The following is a 5,891-nucleotide window of genomic DNA, read 5'->3' on the forward strand; positions in this document are numbered from 1 at the left end:
GAATTATTGATAAAAACCTGAGTTACCTCCCCTTCCCCTTTTCCTGGGGCGGGTTGTAACAGCAGCCAGCCGTGGAATGGAGCCCCCCTGAAGCTAGTGACCGAGGGGGACCCCAAAAGATCGGAAAGGTCCTCTGGGTTGCATTTCCTCCCCACCTTGCAGTTGCGGGGGAAGAAAACAGCAGAGAAGTGCCCGGCTAGCCAGCCAGAGAGCTGCAATCATGAGCAGACACAGTGCTGGAACTGAGCCAGTGCAGGTCGAGGGGTGGCGAGAGAGGGCCAAACTCAAGAGCTTTGACCTTTGGAAAGACAGCTGGAACATTCAGTCGTGTAAGTGCCGAGGGGAGACTTCCCCCAAGCTGGGGCGGGGGGGGGGCTTCTCTAGGCCCCTGTTGTCCTAGCCCAGCTAAGACTACGGGAGTTAAACTCCTCAGGAGTTTTCCAGTCGACCTCACAGCCTTTTCCCACCGTGGAGAAGAGGAGTGGAAATTCCCAAAGAAATCTCCCGAGAGCTCGGGCTCGGGGGCCGGAATCTTTACAGAGTAAGAGCTGGGGATAAAGACTTTAAACTCTATTCCCTAGCACTTTGTGCTACAGATGTGGTAACTAACTCAGGAGGAATGAAAGTCTCCAAGGAAGTCCCCTGAAGGCTCGAGCTCAAGGGATTGGGATTTTCACAAAGTAAGAACAGGAAAATTCTGACTACAATACTCAAATCTGCTGCCTTAAAAGTGAAAGACACTAACTAATACCACAGAAACTAATTTGAAGGAACTGTGACCTGAAAAGTGGCAAAAGACTTTTCTCTTTTCTTCTTGGACTCTTGTTGAAGAAAAAGAGAAATTTAATCTAATGTAAATATATTATTTCATCATAGAAGAGATAGCTAAGTTGTTACCTATATATATGTATGTAAATAAGCCTTGTAAGTATTTTTCCCCTTCCCCCAATGCTGAGTAGTTGTGTTTTGTCTGAAAACCCTCTCACACTGGGGCAAATAGTGGGAGGGGGGCTTGAACTTGGAAATTGGATTTCTGGGGGTCTCAAACCACCACACACCACAAATGTAAAGACTATGAATCCTGGAAAGAACGACTTTAGAAGTGGATCCATCACAGCAGCAAGTATATAAGTGTAAAATATATATATATACACTGATTTGGTTCTGTTATTTTGGTTTTTGGTTGTTCTTTTTCTTCCCTTTCCTTCCCCTGTGTTCATAAAGGGCAGGGGGCGGGGGGGGGGGGTGGGGGGGTGGGTGGTGTGGAAGCCCTTTGCTGTGGTCTTGAGAACTTGGTGGGAGAGCCAAGTCCAAACTATCACACAGCCTCACCTCCATCCCTGGAAAGGTGTTGGAACAGGTAACTCTGGAGGTCTTCACCAAGCATGTAAAAGAAAAGAAGGTAATCAGGTGTAGTCAGCATGGATTCATCAAGGGGAAATCATGCTTGACTAATCTGATAGCCTTCTATGACAACATGGCAGAATGGGTTGATGAGGGGAGAGCAGTGGATGTTGTCTACCTGGATTTCAGCAAGGCTTTTGACGCTGTCTCCCATAACATCCTGGTAGGTAAGCTCAGGAAATGCTGGTTAGATAGATGGACAATGAGGTGGATTGAGAATTGGTGGAAAGGCAGAGCTCAGAGGGTTGTGATCAGTGGAGTAGAATCCAGTTGGAAGCCTGTAGTTAGTGGTGTTCCCCAGGTGTGGGAGAAAGCCCTAACTATGAAACGTGGAAAGAACATCTTTAGGAACGGGATCCCATGACGGAAACCCTCCGGAATTAGGCAAATTAGAGACACTTACAGTTTAAGCTTAGGACCTGTGGTTGTTATTGTATGGTTTCACTTTAAGCTTTGTTATTCCCCCTCACGCGGCACCCACATGGCTTCCCTGGACAGTGCCATGTTGTCCTGCCCACTGAGCCAGCCCCACCTCTGTCCTAACCCCATTGGTCATCTCACCCGTCTCTCCTCAATCCCTGGGTTCCTACTGGGTTTTGATCCTCCTGTTTCCCCCATTGGCTAGCCAAGTACCCAAGCCACTTCCTTCCCCCTGAGCCTTTAACCAATCACATCTCACTTCCTGAGCCTTCTCCCAGAAGCCTTAAAAACCCTCTGTCGCTTTGAATAAAGGCTTTTCACCATCGGACCCTCAGAGTGTGCCTATCGTGGTTTTTGCCACCTGGCACAGGGGCTAGCACCATCCAGCCCCGTCTCTGAGAGGCTGTGAGTGGAAAACCAGTCCCTTGGACAGCCCCTGTCACCCAGGGATCAATACTGGGTCCAGTCTTATTTAGCTTGTTTATCAATGACCTTGATAAATAATATCCTTACTGTATATAACTGTATATATGATAAATAATATCCTTACTGTATATAACTGTATATATGTAAAAATACACATATATTTTGGTATAATTCACTTGGTTTCGGTTTCTTTCAGTTTCTATAATTTTTTTCCCCCTTTTTTTTTTTTTTTTTGCCGAAAAGGGGAGGGAGGGGAAGGGCTTTTGCTGAGCATTGGAGATTTTGGCAGGAAGCCAGCTCAAACTTGCTCAGATTCTTGGTAGCAGAGGATGGTTATGATTGGTTAAGCTAGGTTTGTTTAGATAAACATTTTCCAGGAAGACAGCCAAGCTCAGGTTTGTTTTGTAAACAAATCTATTGTTTTGAGAACAAGTCTAGGAATGCTGCCAGAGTCCAGGAAAACTGTCAAGTGCACTCTTTGTTTACAAAACAATTACTGGGAGAGCAGCCAAGAAAGCTTTGTTTATATAAACAAGAGTTTGCTTGGGAATACAGAGAAAGAATAAAGGTAAACAATAGGAAGTGCTAGCAGTACCTTCTTCAGCCACTACCACAGGAGCTCTGTAGGTGACCCTAACAATGACCCAGAAATCAGCATCACCCGACGGTCCCATAGCACGAGAGTTCTCCTTTTAAAGGCCATTCTACCCATTTTCTTTCTGATTTTGGCAATGTCTGTGCCTATCCTAGGATATCCCATAGGGAAACATCCAGGCCCAGGGGTGTATTGGGAACAGTGTGGCCAGTAGTTTGAGGGTGATGATCCTGCCCCTCTACTCAGCCCTAGTGAGGCCGTATCTGGAGTGCTGTGTCCAGTTCTGGGCTCCTCAGTGCAAGAAAGAGAAGAAGTTACTGGAGAGAGTCCAGTGGAGGCCACAACAATGATGAGGGGTCTGGAGCATCTCTCTTATGAGGATGGACTGTGGGAGCTGGGCCTGTTTAGTCCAGAGAAGAGAAGACTGAGAGGAGATCTCATCAATGCATGTAAATATCTCCAAGGCAGGTGTGGTGGTTTGAAAAACCTTTTTCCCTGGGGTAGTAATGGTTTGCCCCACTGATAGTGTGTTTATTACTGGACCAATCAAAAGTTCACATGCACCCTGCAGAAATTACATACTCACAGAAACGGAAGAGAAGAGGTTAATTTTTTGGACTGGGTGGCATGAGGCAGAGGCAGCCATTGACATGTAAATGGCTATCCAGTTAAATCTGCTCTAGGTGACCCTGCCCCGGCAACAAATGTCATATACCTGGACTTGTGCAAAGCATTTGACACTGTCCCACATGACATCCTTGTCTCTAAAGACAGACATGGATTTGATGGATGGACCACTCAGGGGATAAAAAAATCGGCTGGACAGTCACACCTAAAAGTGTTGTGGTGAACTGTGGGGGATTTCGGCGGGACCGAGCCCCTGAGATGGAATGAGAGAGAGTGACTGAAAATGGAGGCCCTGATCCTGACAACATACTGATGCATCCTGAGAGAGCAGAAGAGCAGCGGGAGAGGTGTCCTGTGAGAACAGGAACACTGTCTCATGAGAACAAGGACCTGTTTTGAACAAGAGTGGTTGGGAAAAATATAAACATGGAAGAAAAATAAGAGCAGCTGTGCAGGATTGTTGTGGGAAAGAGCAGGGTTGTTGTGGGAAAGTAGAGCTAAGAAAGTCCACCTATTAGCTGTAAGAATCTTAGTGTGTGAGTTTGAATTAACCTATCCGTGTGGAATACGTGTGTCTAAAATCTGTACTTAAGGGGTTGCAAAAGCAGCCCCGGGGTTCTGCCTTTCCTGGAAATAAAGTTTCTTGCTGAACCTTTCGTGTCGCAGTCCATTCCAACAGTGACAGTGAACGGCTCAATGACCAAGTGGAAAGCAGTGACAAGTGGCATTCCTCGGAGGTTGTTATTGGGACCAGCGCTGTTTAAGAATCTTTGTGAGTGACATGGACAGTGGGATTGAGTGCACCCTCAGCAAGTTTGCTGATGACACTGAGCTGTGCAGTGCTGCCAACACACTGGAGGGAGAGATGGCATCCAGAGGGACCTGGACAGACTTGAGAGGTGGGCCTGTGCAAACCTCATGAAGTTCAACTAGTCCAAGTGCAAGGTCCTGCACCTGGGCTGGGGCAATCCCAAGCACAAGTGCCTGCTGGAATGAGTCCAGAGGAGGGTCACTAAGTTGATGAGAGGGATAGTGTGGGGGGAGATGGCAGGCCCATGGAACCCCCGGGCCCCCTGGAAGTAGAGGAGCTTGAGGCGTTAAAGGGAGTAAGACCGTTCCCTTGAGAAAAGTAGAGATAACTGCACGTTCCCATGGAAACAGCCCTGAGTGCTGGACAGTGCAAGGTTGGAGCTGCTTGGCAAACTGCAGGTGTTGCATTCCTGGGTGTTTGGAAGAACATGTTTGTAGAGTGTGTGTGGGAAAGTGGAAGTTGGCACTAATAAAAAGCTGCCTGCTCAGCATAGCAGGCAGACATCTCTTTGTCTCACTACCCTCATGTGTCTTGTGTGTCGTTCTTCTCCCTTCGGACCGAGGCCTTTCGACAGGTACCCAGCGACAGGATAGAGCACTTCTTCTAAGACAGACTGAGAGAGCTGGGAGACCTTATAGCAATCTTACAGTAGATTAAGGGGGCCAGCAAGAAGGCCTGGAGAGGGACTTTTTACCAGGGCATGTAGTGACAGGAAAAGGGGGAGTGGCCTTAAGAACAAGTTCAATGCTAGGGAAATTGGAACTAGATGATCTTTAAGGTCCCTCCCAACCCTAACCATTCTATGGTTCTGTATAAATACATGTACATATACATATACAGTGTATCTAGGTATAAATAAAATATATCTACAATATATATTTGTACACTCCTGTGTATATACTTTCTCTGTATATATAAAATGGACCAATATATATCCAATATCTATACCTATACAATGCTTTATATATATACATAAAACAAAAGTTTAGTTTTTGTCTATGGACCAAATGAAATGGAAAGCCAGTCTAGCCAAGGGCACTCCTGAGATCATTTGAGCATTTCAGTGCCAAAAAATAGCAACAAGCAAATCACAAAACAATATGAAAACACACAGCAAGTGATATTGTCAAAGAAGGCAGTCTCCACATATGTAGTGAGAGGGGGCTTCCTTTTCTGACATACTTCTGAGTAAGCTCTTTAAAGCAGCTGGTTTTGCCAGAAAATTACGGGACACTATGAAAACACATGGGCCATAACATTATCAAAAGTGCACATGGATAAATTAGAAGTTAATTGCACATTGATTAAATGGACAGTGATGAAATGGACATGAAAAAAAGACATCTGTTAGAGGTAAGTAGAAGTCACATGCAGTTCATGACAGAGGCATGTATATACCTGCATACACCTTCGGATAGGGGGTTGCACACTTCTCCACACCAGATGCTGTCCATCTGCAGCCTGGGGAAGGCCTGGCAGGGCACTTGCCAGAGGATTCCTAGAAACTTTACTTCAGCTGCTAGCCCTTTTACTGCTGCAGGTTCACTCCCAAGCTTTAGTCTCTCACATGCTACAATCCACTCAGTTTCTCAGAGCTCCAGCAGGGCT

Source organism: Chiroxiphia lanceolata, chromosome 5, assembly GCF_009829145.1.
Source record: "Chiroxiphia lanceolata isolate bChiLan1 chromosome 5, bChiLan1.pri, whole genome shotgun sequence".
NCBI classification, from domain to species: Eukaryota; Metazoa; Chordata; class Aves; order Passeriformes; family Pipridae; genus Chiroxiphia; species Chiroxiphia lanceolata.